Here is a 22,014-nt window from a genome sequence, read left to right as displayed (position 1 = left end):
GACTCTTAACTCATACTGCTATACATTATTTCAGTAGATATGAAATAGATCAGAATAGAAAAATAAGTCATCATTCATAAAATGAGGTTTTATGGTTAAATAAAAATATTCTTTCCTTACTTCTTTATTTTTGTTTATTTATTTATTTTGAGAGAGAGAGAGAGTACGTGTACAAGTGGTAAAGGGGCAGAGAGAAAGGGAGAGAGAATCCTCGCTGACAGTGCAGAGCCTGATGTGGGACTCAATCGCACAAACTGCAAGATCATGACCTGAACCAAAACCAAGAGTCGGATGCCTAACTGACTGAGCCACCCAGGTGCCCTGTTTCCTTATTTTGAAAAGCAAACAATCAAAGAAACTATGTTAAGTGGGAAAGTAGGATATGAAAACTGTTAAAATAATTATAAGGCATTCATGATCAAAACACGTCAGTTAAAATAAATTAAGAAAATGCACAAACAAGAAAAAAACCAAAATGCTAATAGTAATTACATTATGGTAGGAGTATGGGTGATTGGGTATTTTTCTCTTCTATAATACCTCAAATATTTAAAATGTGGTCACATTATTTTTTAATGCAAAAAAAAATCTTAAAACATCTACAATTTTTTAAAAAAGTTTTTGTTTTGTTTTTTTAATTAAATAGGCTCCACGTCCAACATGGGGTCTGAACTCATGACCCAGAGATCAAGAGTCGCATGCTCTACCTACTGACTGATCCAGCCAGGCACCCCAAAATCTCTATAATCTTAAGGTTGGTAATATGTTTCCTTTTTTTTTTTTTTTTTTTTTTTAATTTACATCCAAGTTAGTTAGCATATAGTACAATAATGATTTCAGGAGTAGAATCCAGTGATTCATCCCCTACATATAACACCCAGTGCTCATCCCAATAAGTGTCCTCCTTAATGCCGGTTGCCCATTTATCCCATCCCTATATTTCTCCATATTTAAGAGTCTCTTATGTTTTGTCTCCCTCCCTGTTTTTATACTATTTTTGCTTCCCTTCCCTTATGTTAATCTGTTTTGTATCTTAAATTCCACAGGAGTGAAGTCCTATGATATTTGCCTTTCTCTAATTTCGCTTAGCACATTACCCTCTAGTTTCATCCACGTTGCTGCAAATGGCAGGATTTCATTCTTTTTGGTTGCTGAGTAATACTCCATTGTGTATATATATACACACACACCAAATCTTCTTTATTCACCGGTTGATGGACATTTGAACTCTTTCCATACTTTGGCTATTGTTGATAGTGCTGCTATAAACATTGGGATGCATGTGCCCCTTTGAAACCGCGTACCTGCATCCCTTGGATAAATACCTAGTAGTGCAATTGCTGGGTCGTAGGCTAGTTCTATTTTTAATTTTTTGAGGAACCTCCATACTGTTTTCCAGAGTGGCTGCACCAGTTTGCATTCCCACCAGCAATGCAAAAGCATTCCTGTTTCTCTGCATCCTCGCCAGCATTTGTTGTTGCCCGAGTTGTTAATTTTAGCCATTCTGACAGGTTTGAGGTGGTATCTCATTGTGGATTGGATTTGTATTTCTCTGATGTTGACCATTTTTTTCATGTCTGTTAGCCATCTGGCTATAGATGACTATCTTTAGAAAAGTGTCTATTCACAGGGGCACCTGGGTGGTTCAGTCAGTTGAGTGTTGGACTTCGGCTCAGGTCACGATCTTGAGGTTCGTGAGTTGGAGCCCCGCATCGGGCTCTGCACTAACAGCTCAGGGCCTGGAGCCTGCTTCAGATTCTGGGTCTCCCTCTCTCTCTGCCCCTCCCCCACTCACACTCTGTCTCTCTCAAATATAAATAAATATTTTTTAAAAAGTGTCTATTCAGTCTTTTGCCCTTTTTTTCACTGGATTATGGTTTTTGGGTGTTGAGTTTGATCAGTTTTTTTAATAGATTTTGGATACTAGCCCTTTATTTGATATGTCATTTGCAAATATCTTCTCACATTCAGTCGGTTGCCTTTTAGTTTTGCTGATTGTTTCCTTCGCTGTGCAGAAGCTTTATATCTTGATTAGGTACCAATAGTAGTTCATTTTTGCTTTTGTTTACCTTGCCTCTGGAGACGTGTTGAGTAAGAAGTTGCTGTGGCCAAGATCAAAGAGGTTTTTGCCTGCTTTCTCCTCAAGGATTTTGATGGCTTCCTGTCTTAAGCTTAGGTCTTTCATCCATTTTGATTTTATTTTTGTGGATGGTGTAAGAAAGTAGTCCAGATTCATTCTTCTGCATGTTGCTGTCCAGTTTTCCCAACACCATTTGCTGAAGAGACTGTCTTTTTTTCCATTGGATACTCTTTCCTGCTTTGTCAAAGATTAGTTGGCCACACGTTTGTGGGTCCATTTCTGGGATCTCTATTCTGTTCCATTGATCTGAGTGTCTGTTCTTGTGCCAGTACGATACTGTCTTGATGATTACAGCTTTGTAGTACATCTTGAAGTCTGGAATTGTGATGCCTCCAGCTTTGGTTTTCTTTTTCAAGATTGCTTTGGCTATTCGGGGCCTTTTCTGGTTCCATACAAAGTTTAGGATCATTTGTTCTAGCTCTGTGAAGAATGCTGGTATTACTTTGATACGAATTCACTGAATATGCAGATTGCCTTGGGTAGTATCGACATTTTATTTTTTATTTTATTTTATTTTATTTTTATTTATTTATTTATTAAAAAAAATTTTTTTTAACGTTTATTTTTGAGACAGAGAGAGACAGAGCATGAACGGGGGAGGGTCAGAGAGAGAGAGGGAGACACAGAATCCGAAACAGGCTCCAGGCTCTGAGCTGTCAGCACAGAGCCCGACGCGGGGCTCGAACCCACGGACTGCGAGATCATGACCTGAGCCGAAGTTGGACGCCCAACCGACTGAGCCACCCAGGCGCCCCAGTATCGACATTTTAAGAATATTTGTTCTTCCAACCCATGAGCATTGGAATATTTTTCCATTTTCTTGTGTCTTCTTCAATTTCTTTCATAAACTTTCTATAGTTTTCAGTGTATGGGTTTTTCACCTCTTTGATTAGGTTTATTCCTAGATATTTCATGGGTTTTGTTGGATAATATATTTCTTATTTCTCTGTATAACATCAGTATACACTTTGAATTGGAAAACCAAGACTTTTAGTTATCATGGGACTAGTAATTGTCACTTTGTTGTTGTCTATGCCAAATGCGCTCAGAGAACATGAATATCCATGAGGAAGGCACACCAGACCCAGATATACTGGATTATTTCCTTTTTAATCCTTGTTTACAGATAAAAAAGCTGAGCCTCAGAAAGGATTAGCACTGAACCCAAGGCCACAGAAAGCTAACAAGAGGTGAAATCATGGTGATGACATACACATAAAGCCAAAGCTCCAACTTTTTCCATATACCACTTGTGTCTTTACCCCTACACAGCCTGGCCCTCAAGGAAACCTTGGCAATGTACTTGGAGAAATAAATAACATCACTAAAAGAACCAACAAATGATGTTAGAATACACAACTGGGTGTTAAATTGAGGGGCTCCTCATAGCTGCACACAGAAGTGGAAACCAGAGGACTGGGAAGCTCTCAGGGCAAGAGATGAGCCTGGAATGATAAGCAGGCTATGCCACAGTGGAAAGTGGCTGCCATGCATGAAAGCAGAGAGGCAGCTATGAGCCTGAACCACAAGGCCAACTCATCTCTTAGTCCACTGTAAAATACCAGAGTACAAATTAAATAGTACTGCAAAATAGTTTATTACTCAGTTTCCAAGATGAGGGGTCATAGCAACCACTATACAATACACTATGCGGAGCCACACAGGGAACCACAAGGGTTGGTCATGAGATGGGGGAAAGGAAGAACCTATCGTGGTTTCTGTGAGAAGGAATGGGGAGGAAGGGTAAGCCCAGGTTTAGAATTGGCTAATGTGATTAATTTCAAGACTCTGGGGCATAGGGGCTCTCCCTAGTTGTCTCATACCTGGCCCTGGGGAGATTAGGCTCTGGATTAGTTGGTTTACATTTGAAAAGAATGCCTCCCCCACCTAAGGGGTGATAAATGGGGGAGAAGGCCAAGGCAAGGTGACTTGGGCTTATTATTGGATTGTTCAGAACTAGGTGTGTTTAGCACATGCATGTAGGGCAGATGTTAAAACATCAAGTTTAGAGAAGTTAGAAACATAGTATAGTACTGTCTCATTTAAGGACACACGAAGAAAGGATTTGGGCAACTAATTACCTCTGAGTCTATTCCTCATTAAGAATTAGTCCTTGCCCTCCCCTCTGTGGCTAGGAATGAACAACCCCATGGTGGCTGCGATGGAGGCGGAGTATCTACCTAACAGGCCTCCCCAGCACGAAATCACCAACTATTCAATTCAAAACCTTTCTCTTATTGCTTTTCCTGGGCTGCAATCATTAGAGCCTATTGGCTTCTGAGCTGAGATTAGATGAAAGGCAATCACGAATCAACAAACTGTCCCATAGGCCCAACCCAGACTATCTACTTTTGTAATTAATGTCTTACTGTACCACAGTCATGTCCACGTGTTTTGTCTGGTCCATGGCTACCTTCCAGTACAACACTAGAGTTGAGCAGTTGCAACAGAGCCCATACGGCCCACAAAGCATAAGGTATTTGCCATCTAGCCCTTGAGAGAAAACGTCTGCCACCCTCTAAGTTAAATGGTTAAATGTTCAGTGAAACTGATGGCATAGCTACCTGGAGAGCTGGTCTGAGATGTAGCTACAAGTTACATGTTGGCATCAGGGCCACAACACAGAGAAGCAGTGTCTGCACTGGTGAGGGTGGGGGTGGGAAGGTGAAGTGGGGAACAGTGTGATAAAGAAAAGGCAACAGAAAGAGGAAGAAAGAAACTTAATGCCAAGAGTCAATAAATTATCTCAATAAACATATAGCAATAGGAAACAAACAAAATGTGCTATTCACAATAGCTAAAACATGGAAGCAACCAAGTGTCCACTGATGGATGAAAGGATAGACAAAATGTTGTCTATATTGGGGCACCTGGGTGGCTCAGTCGGGTAAGTGTCTGACTTCAGCTCAGGTCATGATCTCATGGTTTGTGAGTTTGAGCCCCGCATTGGGCTCTGTGCTGACAGCTCAGAGCCTGGAGCCTGCTTCAGATTATGTGTCTCCCTCTCTCTCTGCCCCTCCCCCACTCACACTCTGTCTGTCTCTCTCACAATAAACATTAAAATTTTTTTTTAATAAAAAATAAAAAAATAAAAATGGGCAAGATGGTAAATTTTATGTCTATTCTGCCACAATAAAAAAAAAATTTCTTTAAGTGTTCAGAGAGCAGGAGAGTGCTCATGTTCCCATGAGGGTGGCCATTCAGAGAAAATTTAGGTTATGAGAAGGAAACATATACCATGGGAAGAATCACTTACACACACATAAAAATGCTGTGGAATTAGGAGTCTGAGTTTAGGAAAACTCAGGGATTTACTAGATTGACTAGATATTTTATTATTTATTATATTTACTATAATCTACCTATCTATATTATTAAAATAAAATCAAATTAACTTTTTAAGAGAGCAACTTATGACAAGTTTATTTGGCAAAGTAAATAAAAGTCAGACTTTTTTTTTACTTGAGAGTGCATGTAAATATATTAGTGATATAAACAACAACCTTTTCAGAGTATGTTCTCTTTTTACTTACCTACTGAAAAAAATTTTTTTAAGTTTGAGAGAGACAGAGATAGCACAAGTGGGAGAGGAGCAGAAAGAGAGGGAGACAGAGAATCTCAAGCAGGCTCCATGCTGCCAGCACAGGGCCTGATGTGGGGCTTGAACTCATGATACTGCAAGATCATGACTTGAGCTGAAATCCAGTCAGACGCTTAACCTACTAAGCCACCCAGGAGCCCCTACTTACTTATTTACTTGGGGCAAGAAATGAATCTTTGTATCTATATGATTCAAATAGTATTTTCTTTTTTTTTTTTAAATTTTTTTTTTCAACGTTTTTTATTTATTTTTGGGACAGAGAGAGACAGAGCATGAACGGGGGAGGGGCAGAGAGAGAGGGAGACACAGAATCGGAAACAGGCTCCAGGCTCCGAGCCATCAGCTCAGAGCCTGACGCGGGGCTCGAACTCACAGACCGCGAGATCGTGACCTGGATGAAGTCGGACGCTTAACCGACTGCGCCACCCAGGCGCCCCTCAAATAGTATTTTCTAAAACAAATGTCGGAAGAAATTGATGCTGCATTTCTAAGACAGTGGTAGCTACAAACATTTTTCAAATGACAGCATTAATAAACACTTAGTGGATATGTTATTAGGAGGTTGCTAAAAAAAATGAAGGTTAACTTTTTCAAATGATTTGTCTTTCCTCTTCTAACAGTATCTTGTGTCATACTGATGAGTACCAAATTATTTGCCCCAATTTTATTATAAACAATGTTACAACATAAAAGGCAATTTAAAAATTTAAAAACGACAAAATCTCTCCATGCTGTCAAACACTTATTTACTTTCTAACATTCTCCTCAGTTCTATCCATATCCACATATTTTTCCTTGAACTCACAATGGGCTCCATCATGCTGTTTGTTCCCCCTCATCCACTGCTACTCTAGGAAATTTACTTGTGAAAATACTTAGGACAGTTTATGGAACATGAAGCACAATAAATGTGGTTCTCTTTCATTTATAAAACCATTTAAGTATGTTATAAAACTGAAATTGTCTTTGAATATTCAATATCATTTGACATTTATATTGGTACATATACATATATCAAATATTTCCCCCTAATCATTTTCTAAGATTCTGTTCCTCAAAGCTGGACTCTCGCTTAAAGATCAAACACTTGGATGACTCTGGATATCCACTGCCATTATGCCTTCTGAAAGTCTATATTAGTTTAAATTGAATAGACAGTTTTTCTATTTTCTTTCTTTTTCACAGTTTTACTGAGATACAATTAACATAATACAAAATTCACCCATTTAAAGTGTATATGTAAAGTGTATGGAATAGAATTACACATCGATCACCACAATCAATTTTAGAACAAACTTTAGTATGCCAAAAGCAACTCTTTAGGACTCCTTAGCCATAACTCGCCATGCTCCCTCATGCATACATCCCTAAGCAACCACAAATCTACTTTTTGTTTATATATATTTCCCAATTCAGGACATTTCATATACATGAGATCACACAATGTATAAATGGCTTATTTCACCTAGAATAAAGCTTTCAAGGTTTATCTATGTTATAATGTATATAAGCAATTCATGTATTTTATAATAATATCCCATTGTATGAACACACCATCTATTATATATCCTTTAAATTTTTTTGAATGTTTACTTATTTTTGAGAGATAAAGAGCGCACGTGAGCAGGGGAGGGGCAGACAGGGAGATACAAAATCCGAAGCAGGGTGCAGACTCCAACCTGTCAGCACAGAGCCTGATGTGGGGCTCAAGCTCACAGACAGCGAGATCATGACCTGAGGTGAAGTTGGATGCTTAACCAACTGAGCCACCCAGGCACCCCTATTATATATCCTTTCTCACTTGATGGACATTTGAGTTGGTTCCACTTTTTGTCTGTAATGAATAATTCTACTATGGGCATTTGCATACAAATATTTCTATAGACATATATTTTCATTTCTCTTGGGAATTTACTTAGCTGTGATTTGCTAGATCATATGGTAACTCTATGTTTAACTGTTTGAGGAATTGCCAGGCAATTTTCCTAAGTAGCTGCAACAGTTTGCATTCCCACCAGCATTGTAAAAGGTTTCCATTTACTACAAGTTCTAGCCAACACTTGTTAATATCCTTCTTTATGAATATAGCCATCCTAGCAGAGGTAATATCTCATTATGGTTGATCTGCATTTCCCTGTTGGCTAATGATGTGTATTACTTAATAGGTTTATGAGCCATTTCTAGATCTTTGGAGAAAGGTACACTCAGATCTTCTGCCCATTTTTAATTTGAGTTATTTGTCTTTTTATCAATGACTTGTTATGTAGTCTAAATACGAGTTCCCTATTAGATATATAACTTCAAAACTTTTCTAATATTCTGTCAGTTGACTTTTCACTTTTTCTTTTCCAGCTTTATTTATATACAATTGACAACAGTATGTAAGTTTACAACATACAATGTGTTGATTCAATACACTTATACATTGCAAAATGATTGCCACCAGTGTTAGCTAATACCTCCATCATGTCACATAATTTCCACTTTTTTTTATCTGTATGTGTGAGAGCATCTAAGAACTCTTCTCTTAGTAACATTCAAGTATATAATACAGTATTAACTATAATGACCATGCTGTACACTGAATCCCAGAATTTTTCATTTTCTAACTAGAAGTTAGTATACTTTGACCAACGCATCCCATTTCCCCCACATCCCACCTCTCATACCCACCAGTCTATTTTTTCTTTTTTTTAAGTTAAAATCCAGTTAGTTAACATACAGTGTAATATTAGTTTCATGTGTACAGTGTACTGATTCCACACTTCCATACAACACCACTTGCTCATCACAACAAGTGCACTCCTTAATCCCCATCACCTATTTAATACATCCCCCTACCCACCTCCCCTCTGGTAACCATGTTTGTTCTCTACAGTTAAAAGCCTTTTTCTTGGTTTGCCTCTCTCTCTCTTTTCCCCCCTGTTGCTCATTTGTTTTCTTTTTTTTAATGTTTATTTATTTTTGAGAGAGGCAGAGACAGAATGTGAGTGGGTTAGGGGCAGAGAGAGAGGGAGACACAGAATCCAAAGCAGGCTCCAGGCTCTGAGCTGTCAGCACAGAGCCCTACGCAGGGCTCAAACTCACGAGCTATGAGATCATGACCTGAGCCGAAGTTGGATGCTCAGCTGACTGAGCCACCCAGGCGCCCCTCATTTGTTTTTTTTCTTAAGTTCCATATATGAGTGAAAGTCATATGGTATTTGACTTTCTCTGATTTACTTATTTTGCTTGGCATAATAAGATGTGGCTGCTCCATCCACATCTTGCAAATGGCAAGATTTCATTCTTTTTACGGCTAAGTGGTACATATACCATTGTATACATATATACCACATCTTCTTCATCCATTGATCAGTCAATAGACACATGGGCTGTTTCCATAATTTGGCTATTGTAGATAATCTTGTTATAAACATTGGGGTGCATGCATCCCTTTGTATCCTTTGGGTAAATACCTAGTAGAGCAATTGCTGGAATATAGGGTAGTTCTATTTTCAACTTTCTGAGGAACCTCCATACTATTTTCCATAGTGGTTGCACCAGTTTGCATCCCCACCAATAGGGCACAAGTGTTCCTTTTTCTTCACAACTTCGCCATATGTGTTATTTCTTGTGTTGTTAATTTTAGCCTTCTGACAGGTGTGAGGTCTCATTGTAGTTTTGATTTGTATTTCCCTGATGATGAATGATGTTGAACATCTTTTTCACTAGTTGGCTGGCCAGCTGTATATCTTCTTTAAAAAAATGTCTATTCATGTCATCTGCCTATTTCTTAACTGGGTTATTTGTTTTTTGGGTGTTGAGTTTTATAAGTTGTTTATATATTTTGGATTCTAACCCTTTATCAGATATATAATTTGTAGATATCTTCTTTGATCCCATAGGTTGCCTTTCAGATTTGTGGATTGTTTCCTTCACTGTGCAGAAGCATTTTATTTTAATGAAGTCCCAATAGTTTACTTTTGGTTTTGTTTCCCTTGCCTCAGGAGACATATCTAGGAAGAAACTGCTACTGTTGATGGCAAACAGGTTACTGCCTGTGTTTTCTTCTAGTATTTTTATGGTTTCATGTTTCACATTTAGGTCTTTATTCAGAATTCCATTTTGAATTTATTTGTGTATGGAATAAGAAAGTGGTCGAGTTTCATTCTTTTGCATCATGATGTCCAGTTTTCCCAACACTATTTCATTAAGAGACTGTCTTTTCCCCACTGGCTATTCTTTCCTGTTTTGCCAAAGATTTCCTGCTTTGTCAAAGACTAATTGACAACAATTAGTTGACTAGTTATGGGTCCTGGGTTCTCTATTCTGGGTATTCTATTCTGTTCTATTGATCTATGTGTCTGTTTTTGTGCCAGTAACATACTATTTTGGTTACTACAAGCTTCGTATTGTAATGTGAAGTCTGGAATTGTGATGTCTCCAGCTTTGCTTTTTCTTTTTCAAGATTTCTTTGGCTATTCAGGATCTCTTGTGGTTCCATACAAATTTCAGGATTGTCTGTTCTAGATCTGTGAAAAATGCTGGTGGTATTTTGATGGGGATTGCACTGAATGTGTAGATTGCTTTAAGTAGTATAGACATTTTAACACTATTCTTCTAGTGCATGAGCATGGAATGTTTTCCATTTCTTTGTGTCACCTTCAATTTCGTTCATCAGTGTTTCACAGTTTTCAGAGAACATGTCTTTCACCTCTTTGGTTAGATTTATTTGTAGGTATCTTATGGTTTTTGGTACAATTGTAAACGGGAATGATTCCTTAATTGCTTTTTCTGCTGTTTCATTATAGTTGCACAGAAACACATGAGATTTCTGCATGTTGATTTTTTATTCTGCAACCTTACTGAATTTGTGTATTGGTTCTAGCAACTTTTTGATGGTGCTTCAAGTTTTCTATATACAGTACCATGTCATCTTCAAATAGTGCAAGTTTGACTTCTTCCTTGCTGATTTGGATGCCTTTTATTTGTTTTTGTTGACTGATGGCTGTGGCTCGGACTTCCAGTACTATATTAAATAACAGTGGTGAGAGCGGACATCCCTGTCTTGTTCCACGCAATAAAGGAAACCTCTCAGTTTTTCTCCATTGAAAATGATATTAGCTGTTGGTTTTTCATAGATGGCCCTTATTATGCTGAGGTACATTCCCTCTACACCTACTTTATTGAAGGTTTTTCTCATAAATGGATGTTGTACTTTGTCAAATGCTTTTTCTGCATCTATTGAGAGGATCATACAGTTCTTATTCTTTCTTTTATTAATGAGGTGTATCACATTGATTGATTTGCAAATATTGAACCAAACGTGTAGCCTAGTCATAAATCCCACTTAATCATGTTCAGCGATTCTTTTAATGTATGGTTGGATTTGGTTTGCTAGTATTTTATGCAGAAATTTTACAAACCTGTTCATTAGGAATACTAGCCTATAGTTATCTTTTTTAGTGGAATCTTTATCTGGTTTTGGTATCAGGGTAATGTTGGACTCATAGAATGAGTGTGGAAGTTTTTCTTCCATTTCTATGTTTTGAAATAGTTTGAGAAGAATAGGTATTAACTCTTTAAATGTTTGGTAGAATTCTCCTGTGAAGCCATCAGGCCCTGGAGTTCTGTTTGTTGGGAGTTTTCTGGTTACTGATTCAATTTCTTTGCTGGTTAGTAGTCTATTCAAGTTTTCTATTTCTTCCTGTTTCAGTTTTGGTAGTTTATGTGTTTCCAGGAATTTAACCATTTCTTTTAGTTTGTCCAATTTGTTGGCATATTAATTTTTTTCAATTTTTAAATTCCAGTTAGTTAACATAAAGTGCAATACTGATTTCAGTAGTAACACTGTGATTCATCACTTACAACACCCAGTACTCATCACAAGTGCCATTTTTAATACCCATCTCCCATCTAGCTCATCTCCCACCCAAATCCCTACATCAACACTCAGTTTGTTTTCTATTTTTAAGAAATAAAAATAAAACATTGTTTGTTCCCTATTTTTGCCCCTCCCATATGCTCATCTATTGTATTTCTTCAATTACACGAGTGAAATCATATATTTGTCTTTCTTTGGCTGACTTATTTCCCCTAGCAAAATACACTCTAGCTCCATCCACATCATTGCACATGTAAAGATTTCATTCTTTTTGATGGCTAAGTAATACAAAATCGTATGTGTGAGCATGTATGTGTGTGTGTGTGTATATGCACATATATACATAAACACCACTTCTTCTTTATCCATTCATCAGTCAAAGGACATTTGGGCTCTCTCCATAGTTTGGCTATGGTTGATAATGCTGTTATAAATATCGGGGTGCACGTACCCCTTCAAATCTGTATTTTTGTATACTCTGGGTATGCACCTAACAGTGCAATTGTGGGATCATAGAGTAGTTCTTATTTACCTTTCTGAGGAACCTCCATACAGTTCTCCAGAGTGGCTTCACCCGTTTGCATTCCAACCAACAATGCAAAAGTATTCTCCTTTTTTCATATCCTAGCCAACACCTGTTGTTTCTTGTGTTGTTAATTTTAGTGATTCTTTCAGGTATGAGGTGGTATCTCATTGTTGTTTTGATTTGTATTTCCCAGGTGATGAGTGATGTGGAGCATCTTTTCATGTGTCTGTTAGCCATCTCGATGTCTACTTTGGAAAAGTGTCTATTCATGTCTTTTGCCCATTTCTTAACTGAGTTGTTTCTTTTTGGGGTGTTGAGTTTGCTAAGTTTTTTATAGATTTTGTATACTAACCCTTTATCAGATCTGTCATTTGCAAATATCTTCTCCCATTCGGTAGGCTGCCTTCTAGTTTTGTTGATTGTTTCCTTCACTATATAGAAGCTTGTTATCTTAATGAAGTCCCAATAATTCATTTTTGCTTTTGTTTCCCTGGCCTCTGGTAATGTGTCTAGTAAGAAGTTGCTCTGGCCGAGGTCAAAGAGGATGCTGCCTGTGTTCTCCTCTAGGAATTTGATGGCTTCTTGTCTCACATTTAGGTCTTTCATCCATTTTGAATTTATATTTGTGTATGGTGTAAGAAAGTGGTCCAGGTTCATTCTTCTGCATATTGCTGTCCAGTTTTCCCAACACCATTTGTTGAAGAGACTGTCTTTTTTCCATTGGATATTCCTTCCTGCTTTGTTGAACAGTTGACCATGTAGTTGTGGGTCCATTTTGGGTTTTCTATTCTTTTCTTCTGATCGATGTGTCTGTTTTTGTGCCAGTACCATGCTGTCTTGATGACTACAGCTTTGTAATGCAGCTTGAAGTCTGGAATTGTGATGCCTCCAGCTTTGGTTTTGTTTTTCAGGATTGCTTTGCCTGTTTGGGGTCTTCTGTGGTTCCATACAAATTTTAGGATTGTGTGCTCCAGCTCTGTGAAAAATGCTGGTAGTATTTTGATGGGGATCGTGTAGATTGTTTAGAGTAGTATAGACATTTTTTTTTCAATATATGAAATTTATTGTCAAATTGGTTTCCATACAACACCCAGTGCTCATCCCAAAAGGTGCCCTCCTCAAGAGTAGTATAGACATTTTAAGAATGTTTGCTCTTCAGATTTTGATCATGGCCATTTCCAAAGCGTTTGAACTGGAATTCACTACCACTAGGTTGCACCACCCATGTGAACTTGCACATCCCTCTCAGGGAGACCTGGCCTCAGGAGATGACAGCATTCAGTCCTGGGAGGAGCCTGCAATTAGTCATCACTTGCAGTTGGTGCCGTCCCTAGGAATCCAGAACTGTAAAGAGCTAAACGAAACCTGCTGTCTGAATGGGTGAACCTGCATGCTGGGGTCCTTCTGTGCCTGCCCCCCTCCTTCTATGGCTGGAACTGTGAGCATGATTCACACTAAGAGAACTGTGAGTCTGGTGCCCCACGGCACCTGGCTGCCCAAGAGATGGTCCATGTATAAATGCTGGCACTGCCAGGTTTCACTGCTTTCCTCCAACATTTCTACCAAAGGTGTGATGGCCATGTGATGGATGAGCACTTCCTGGTTTCCAGGACTCCAGAATTAACACTGTGTTCAGGCACCATTTTTTGCTAGCTGGCATCTGCCTTGCTATACAAGATACTGTTAATGGACACTTGCATATGCAATATTTGCTATGCAAATTCTGTAACCTGTAAAGACTGTCACTCTAATGTCCTAACTGGAAGGTGACCATTTGCCTTGAAATAGTGGACAGATTTTCATCATGGTTCCTAACATTTTCTTCTTTTCTTTTTTTAAGTATGTGATAATTTATTTATTGTTTTTTTGATTTTAATTTACATCCAAATTAGTTAGCATATACTGGAACAATGATTTCAGGAGTAGATTCCTTAATGCCCCTTACCCATTTAGCCCACCCCCCTCTCACAACCCTCAGTTTGTTCTCCATATTTATGAGTCTCTTCTGTTTTGTCCCCCTCCCTGTTTTTATATTATTTTTGTTTCCCTTCCCTTATGTTCATCTGTTTTGTCTCTTAAAGTCCTCATATGAATGAAGTCATGATTTTTGTCTTTCTCTAATTTCACTTAGCATAATACCCTCCAGTTCCATCCACATAGTTGCAAATGGCAAGATTTCATTCTTTTTGATTACTAATACTCCATTGTATACATATACCACATCTTCTTTATCCATTCATCCATCAATGGACATTTGGGCTTTCATACTTTCACTATTGTTGGTAGTGCTGCTATAAACATGGAGGTGCATGTGTCCCTTTGAAACAGCACACCTGTATCCCTTGGATAAATGCCCTGTAGTGCAATTGCTGGGTCATAGGGTAGTTCTATTTTTAATTTTTTGAGGAACCTCCATTCTGTTTTTCAGAGTGGCTACACCAGCTTGCATTCCCACCAACAATGCAAAAGATCCTCTTTCTCTGCATCCTTGCCAACATCTGTTGTTGCCTGAGTTGTTAATGTTAGCCATTCTGACAGGTGTAAGGTGGTATCTCATTGTGGTTTTGATTTGTATTTCCCTGATGAGGAGTGATGTTGAACATTTTTTCATGTGTTGGTTGGCCATCTGGATGTCTTCTTTGGAGGAGTGTCTATTCATGTCTTTTGCCCATTTCTTCACTGGGTTATTTGTTTTTTGGGTGTTGAGCTTGATAAGTTCTTTATAGATTTTGGCTACTAACCCTTTATCTGATATGTCATTTGCAAATATCTTCTCCCATTCTTTCAGTTGCCTTTTAGTTTTGCTGACTGTTTCCTTTGCTGTGTGGTCCCTAACATTTTCTTAAAGTCCCTACTACTTTCCTCTGCCCTCTCCTCTCCAAAAAACTTGTTTAAAAAAAGCCAGCCATATTTACATTGTGGCCAAGTTCCAAGTGTTTCTTATTATTTCCCTTTAAACAATTGAAGTCTATCTTCATATTATTAAAGACTACTCCTAATGTGGAACTGAGGCTAAAGCTTGGAGTAGAGTTGATCAAAATCAATAAAGACCTCATCTTTAGGGGCGTCTGGGTGGCTCAGTCGACTGAGCATGCAACTTCAGCTCAGGTCATCATCTCATAGTTCATGGGTTTGAGACCTGCATCAGGCTCTTTGCTGGACAGCTCAGAGCCCGGAGCCTGCTTCAGATTCTGTGTCTCCCTCTCTCTCTGTCCCTTCCTTGTTCATGCTCTGTCTCTCTCTCTGTCTCTCAAAAATGAACATTTTTTTAATTAAAAAAAAAGAATGTAAAAAAGACCTCATCTTTAAAAGGAAAGGAAGCCTCTGTAAATGCTAGAGAAGACAAGGGCAGCCCTTTTTTCTCAATGCATTGTAAAGAGATTGAAGTCTCCTTGGAAAAAAATTCCACCTAAATTTCCCCAACATGGGGCACCTGGGTAGTTCAGTCAGCTAGGCATCCAACTTCGGCTCAGGTCATGATCTCAGGGCTTGTGAGTTCGAACCACATGTCAGGTTCTGTGCTGACAGCTCAGAGCCCGGAGCCTGCTTCAGATTCTGTGTCACCCTTTCTCTCTGCCCCTCCCCACCCACGTTCTGTCTCTCTTTCTCTCTCAAAAATAAACATTTAAAAATAATAAACTGTTTTCTCCATACAAGTATTTTAACTGTTGTAAAAAAGAAAATGTTCACAATATATGCATTTAGTTGTAAACCAGGTGATAAAACTATGTACTGTAAAACTCATTTTTAAAATACATTGTGTGTATGAGTATGCTCAGTAAAAATGGGAAATCTATGGACCAAAAAAAAAAAAAAAGTTTGCTCTTTCTTTTTTTTTTTTTTTTTTTTTTATTTATTTTTGGGACAGAGAGAGACAGAGCATGAACGGGGGAGGGGCAGAGAGAGAGGGAGACACAGAATCGGAAACAGGCTCCAGGCTCCGAGCCATCAGCCCAGAGCCTGACGCGGGGCTCGAACTCACAGACCGCGAGATCGTGACCTGGCTGAAGTCGGACGCTCAACCGACTGCGCCACCCAGGCGCCCCAAAGTTTGCTCTTTCAATCCATGAACATGGAATGTTTTTCCATTTATTTGTGTCCTCCTTAACTTATTTCATAAGTTTTCTACAGTTTTCAGAGTACAGATCTTTTATCTCTTTGGTTAGGTTTATTCCTAGGTATCTAATTGTTTTTGGTGTAATTGCAGATAGGATCGATTCCTTGATTTCTCTTTCTGCTGCCTTGTAATTAGTATATAGAAACGCAACCAATTTCTGTATGTTGACTTTATATATCATGAGACTTAGCTAAATTCATGCATTAGTGTTTGCAATTTTTTGGTAGAGTCTTTGGGTTTTTTACATAGAATATCATGTCACCTGCAAATAGTGAAACTTTGACTTCTTCCTTGCTGATTTGGATTCATTTATTTTTATTGTCTGATTGCTGAGGGTAAGACTTACAGTACTATGTTAAATAGTAATGGTGAGAGTAGACATCCTTGTCTTGTTCCTGACCATAGGGGAAAGGATCTCAGTTATTCCCCATTGAGAATATTAGCTATGGGTCTTTCACACATGGACTTTATAATATTGAGATATGTTCTATATATCCCTATTTGTTGAGGGTTTTTTATCAAGAATGGATGCTGTGACATGGTGCCTGGGTGGCAAAGTTGACCATCTAACTGTTGGTTCAACTCAGATCATGGTCTCATTGTTGGTTTGTGGGATTAGGCCCCGCATCAGATACTTCATGGACAGCCCCAAGCCTGCTTGAGATTCTCTCCCTCCCTCTTTCTCTGCCTCTCCCCACTCACACACACACTCTCTCTCAAATAAATACACATAAAGAATGGATGTTGTATTTTGTGAAATGCTTTCTTCTCCATCTACTGACTTGATCATATGGTTTTTATTCTTCATTTTATTAATGTGGTATATCATGTTGATTGATTTGAGAATATTGAACCAGCTCTGCAGCCCTGGAATAAATCCCACTTGATCATGATGAATAATTCTTTTAATGTACTAGTGGATTCAGTTTGCTAGTATCTTGTTGAGAATTTTTACATCCATGTTCTTCAGTGGGGTCTTTCTGGTTTTGAAATCAAGGTGATGATTACAGACTCATTATAGAATGAGTCTCGAAGTTTTCCTTCCATTTCTATTTTTAGGAACATTTTGAGAAGAACAGGTAGTAAACTCTCCGTTAAATGTCTGGTAGAATTCCCCTGGGAAGCCATCAAGTCCTGGGTTTTTGTTTCTTGGCAGATTAAAAAAAAATTTTTTTTAATGTTTATTCATTTTTGAGAGAGAGAGACAGAGCATGAGCAGGGAAGGGGCAGATAGAGAGGGAGACACAGAATCTGAAGCAGACCCCAGGCTCTGAGTTGACAGCAGAGAGCCTTACGTGGGGCTCGAACTCATGAACCATAAGATCATGACCTGAGCCAAAGTCAGAAGCTTAACCAACTGAGTCATCAAGGCACCCCTCTTGGGAGATTTTTGATTAGTGTTTCAATTTCCTTGCTGGTTATGGGTGTTCCAATTTTCTATTTTTTCTTGTTTCAGTTTTGGGAGTTTGTATGTTTCTAGCAATTTATCCATTTATTCCAGGTTGTTGGCATATACTTTTTCATAATATTCTAATTGTTTGCAGTTCTGAGGTATTGGTTGTGATCTCTCCCTTTTTATTTGTGATTTTAATTTCTTGGGGTCCTATCTCTTTTCTTTTTGATAAGTCTGGCTAGAGGTTTGTCAATTTTATTAATTCATTTGAAGACCTAGCTCTTACTTTCATTGATCTGTTCTGGTTTTATTTCTTGTTTCTACAGTGTTTATTTCTACTCTAGTCTTTATTATTACCCTTCTGCTGCCTGTAGCCTTATTTTCTGTTCCTTTTCTAGCTCCTTTAAGTGTAAGGTTAAGTTGTGTATTTGAGACCTTTCTTTCTTCTTGAGGTAGGCCTGTATTACAATATACTTCCCTCTTATAACCACCTTTGCTGCAATCCCAAAAGTTTTTGACTGTCATGATTTCATTTGCTTCCATGTAATTTTTTATTAGGTCTTTAATTTCCTGGTTAACCCATTCATTCATTAGTAGGATTTTCTTTAACTTCCATGTATTTGTGGTCTTTCCGAATTTTTTCTGGTGGGTGACTTCAAATTTCATAGCGTTGTGGTCTGCATATATGCACAGTATGATCTCAGTCCTTTTGTACTTGTGGGGGGTTGATTTTATCTTTTTTAAAAAGTAGGCTTCATGCCCAATGCAGGGCTTGAACCCACAACACTGAGATCAAGACCTGAGCTGAGATCAAGAATTGGATGCTTAACTGAATAAACCACCCAGGATCCCCATGTGGAGGGTTGATTTATGAACCAGTATGTGATCTATTCTGGATACTGTTCCATGTGTACTCACAGAGAATATGTATTCTGCTGCTTAAGGATGGACTGCTCTGAATATATTTGTTGAGTCCATCTGGTCCAATGGATCACTGAAAACAATTGTTTCCTTGCTGATTTTCTGCTTAGATGATCTGTCCATTGCCGTAAGTGGGATGTTAAAGTCCCTTACTATTATTGTGTCATCAGTGAATTTTTGTTATTGATTTATATATTTGGGTTCTTTCAAGTTGGGGGAATAAATACTTACAATTGTTAGGTGTTCTTGATGGACAGACCCCCTTAATTATGATATAATGCCCTTCCTCGTCTCAAGTTGAGTCTTTGGTTTAAAATCTATTAAAATTGGGTATAAGTATGGCTACTCTGGCTTTCTTTTGCCATACATAAGCATGATAGATGGTGCTCCATCCCCTCCCTTTCAGTCTGCAGGTGTTTTTAGGTCTAAAATGAGTCTTCTAGGCTTCTGTGAAGATGGCGGCATAGGAGGACACTGGGCTCACCGCATCCTGGGGATCACTTATATTCCAACCACACCCGCCTAAATAACCCAGAAAACCGCCAGAAGACTAGCAGAACAGACTCTCCAGAGCCAAGTGTAGACGAGAGGCCCATGGAAGAGGCTAGGAAGGGCGGAGAGGCGGTGAGTGCTACACGGACTGGTGGGAGGGAGCCGGACGGAGGGGCAGCCCGCCGGCAAAGCAGAGCCCAAGTCTAGCTTGCAAAAACGGAGGGGCCGGGTGGAATGTGTTCTGATAGCAAGTGGGACTTAACATCCGGAAGGTTATAAGTTAACAGATCTGCTCAGAGAACGGGAGGGCTGGAGGACAAGGGGAGGGAGAGTTGTTGAGCCCCGGACAACAGAGCGCAACTTGGCGGGGAACAAAGGCGCTCGCCAGTGCCATCTCCCTCGCCCATCCACCAGCCAAAATACCAAAGGGAACCAGTTCCTGTCAGGGAACTTGCTTACACCACGTAAACACCCAACGCTTCTGGGATCCAACCCTCTGGCACGTCTGACTCTCTCTCAGTGCTGCAGGGCTCCTCCAGAAGCGGATTTCCGAAGGAAAAGCAAGCTGAGCCTGCCCCTCCTGCCCCTGTGCACCACAGCTAATACGCCAGATTCCCAGCACCACCAGCCTGGCAGTGTGCAAGTAGCAAAGACGGGCCACGCCACCCCACAGGGAATCCCGCCCCTAGGAGTGGGGAAGAGAAGGTACACACCAGTCTGACTGCGGCCCCGCCCACCAATGCAAGTTATTCAAGACAGCACAGGGGAAGTGCCCTGCAGTTCCGCACCACTCCAGGGACTATCCAAAATAATGAAACGGAAGAATTCACCTCAAAAGAATCTCCAGGAAATAACGACAGCTAACGAACTGATCAAAAAGGATTTAAACAATATAACAGAAAGTGAATTTAGAATAGTAGTCATAAAATTAATTGCTGGGCTTGAAAACAGTATAGAGGACAGCAGAGAATCTCTTGCCACAGAGATCAAGGGACTAAGGAACAGTCAGGAGGAGCTAAAAAATGCTATAAATAAGCTGCAAAATAAAATGGAGACGACCACAGCTCGGATTGAAGAGGCAGAGGAGAGAATAGGTGAACTGGAAGATAAAATTATGGAAAAAGAGGAAGCTGAGAAAAACAGAGATAAAAAAATCCAGGAGTATGAGGGGAAAATTAGAGAACTAAGTGATGCACTAAAGAGAAATAATCTATGCATAATTGGTATTCCAGAGGAGGAAGAGAGAGGGAAAGGTGCTGAAGGTGTACTTGAAGAAATAATAGCTGAGAACTTCCCTTTTCTGGGGAAGGAAAAAGGCATTGAAATCCAAGAGGCACAGAGAACTCCCTTCAGATGTAACTTGAATCGATCTTCTGCATGACATATCATAGTGAAACTGGCACAATACAAGGATAAAGAGAAAATTCTGAAAGCAGCTAGGGATAAACGTGCTCTAACATATGAACGGAGACCGATAAGACTAGTGACGGATCTCTCTACTGAAACTTGGCAGGCCAGAAAGGAATGGCAGGAAATCTTCAATGTGATGAACAGAAAAAATATGCAGCCGAGAATCCTTTATCCAGCAAGTCTGTCATTTAGAATAGAAGGAGAGATAAAGGACTTCCCAAACAAACAAAAACTGAAGGAATTCATCACCACGAAACCAGCCCTACAAGAGATCCTAAGGGGGATCCTGTGAGACAAAGTACCAGAGACATCACTAAAAGCATGAAACCAACAGACATCACAATGACTCTAAACCCATATCTTTCTATAATAACACTGAATATAAATGGACTAAATGTGCCAATCAAAAGACATAGGGTATCAGAATGGATAAAAAACCAAGACCCATCTATTTGCTATCTACAAGAGACTCATTTTAGAACTGAGGACACTTTCAGATTGAAAGTGAGGGGATGGAGAACTATCTATCATGCTACTGGAAGTCAAAAGAAATCTGGAGTAGCCATACTTATATCAGACAAACTAGACTTTAAATTAAAGGCTGTAACAAGAGATGAAGAAGGGAATTATATAATAATTACAGGGTCTATCCATCAAGAAGAACTAACGATTATAAATGTCTATGCGCCAAATATGGGAGGCCCCAAATATATAAAACAATTACTCACAAACATAAGCAACCTTATTGACAAGAGTGTGGTAATTGCAGGGGACTTTAATACCCCACTTACAGGAATGGAGAGATCATCTAGACCATGGTCAATAAAGAAACAAGGGCTCTGAATGATACATTGGATCAGATGGACTTGACAGATATATTTAGAACTCTGCATCCCAAAGCAACAGAATATACTTTCTTCTCGAGTGCTCATAGATCATTCTCCAAGATAGATCACATACTGGGTCACAAAACAGCCCTTCATAAGTATACAAGAATTGAGATCATACCATGCATACTTTCAGACCACAATGCTATGAAGCTTGAAATCAACCACAGGAAAAAGTCTGGAAAACCTCCAAAAGCATGGAGGTTAAAGAACAGCCTACTAAAGGATGAATGGGTCAACCAGACAATTAGAGAAGAAATTAAAAAATATATGGAAACACGCAAAAATGAAAATACAACAATCCAAACGCTTTGGGATGCAGCAAAGGCAGTCCTGAGAGGAAGATACATTGCAATCCAGGCCTATCTCAAGAAACAAGAAAAATCCCAAATACAACATCTAACAGCACACCTAAAGGAAATAGAAGCAGAACAGCAAAGACACCCCAAGCCCAGCAGAAGAAGAGAAATAATAAAGATCAGAGCAGAAATAAACAATATAGAATCTAAAAAAATTGTAGAGCAGATCAATGAAACCAAGAATTGTTTTTTTTGAAAAAATAAACAAAATTGAAGCCAGACTTCTCACAAAGAAAAGGGAGATGACCCAAATAGATAAAATCATGAATGAAAATGGAATGATTACAACCAATCCCTCAGAA

General features: G+C 39.0%; 1 protein-coding gene and 1 pseudogene across 2 annotated transcripts in view; one reads left to right on the top strand and one right to left on the bottom strand.

Moving 5' to 3' along the window:
• The window catches only part of NIPA1 (NIPA magnesium transporter 1), an 84,683-nt gene that overhangs the window by 6,101 nt on the left and 56,568 nt on the right, over nucleotides 1-22,014 (bottom strand). The window lies entirely within an intron of this gene.
• LOC144616569 (protein CRIPTO3-like) lies at nucleotides 11,962-15,360 on the top strand (annotated as a pseudogene).

Source organism: Panthera onca, chromosome B3 (genome assembly GCF_046562875.1).
Source record: "Panthera onca isolate mPanOnc1 chromosome B3, mPanOnc1 haplotype 2, whole genome shotgun sequence".
In the NCBI taxonomy this organism is placed as follows: domain Eukaryota; kingdom Metazoa; phylum Chordata; class Mammalia; order Carnivora; family Felidae; genus Panthera; species Panthera onca.
This window is presented reverse-complemented; position numbering and strand designations above follow the sequence as displayed.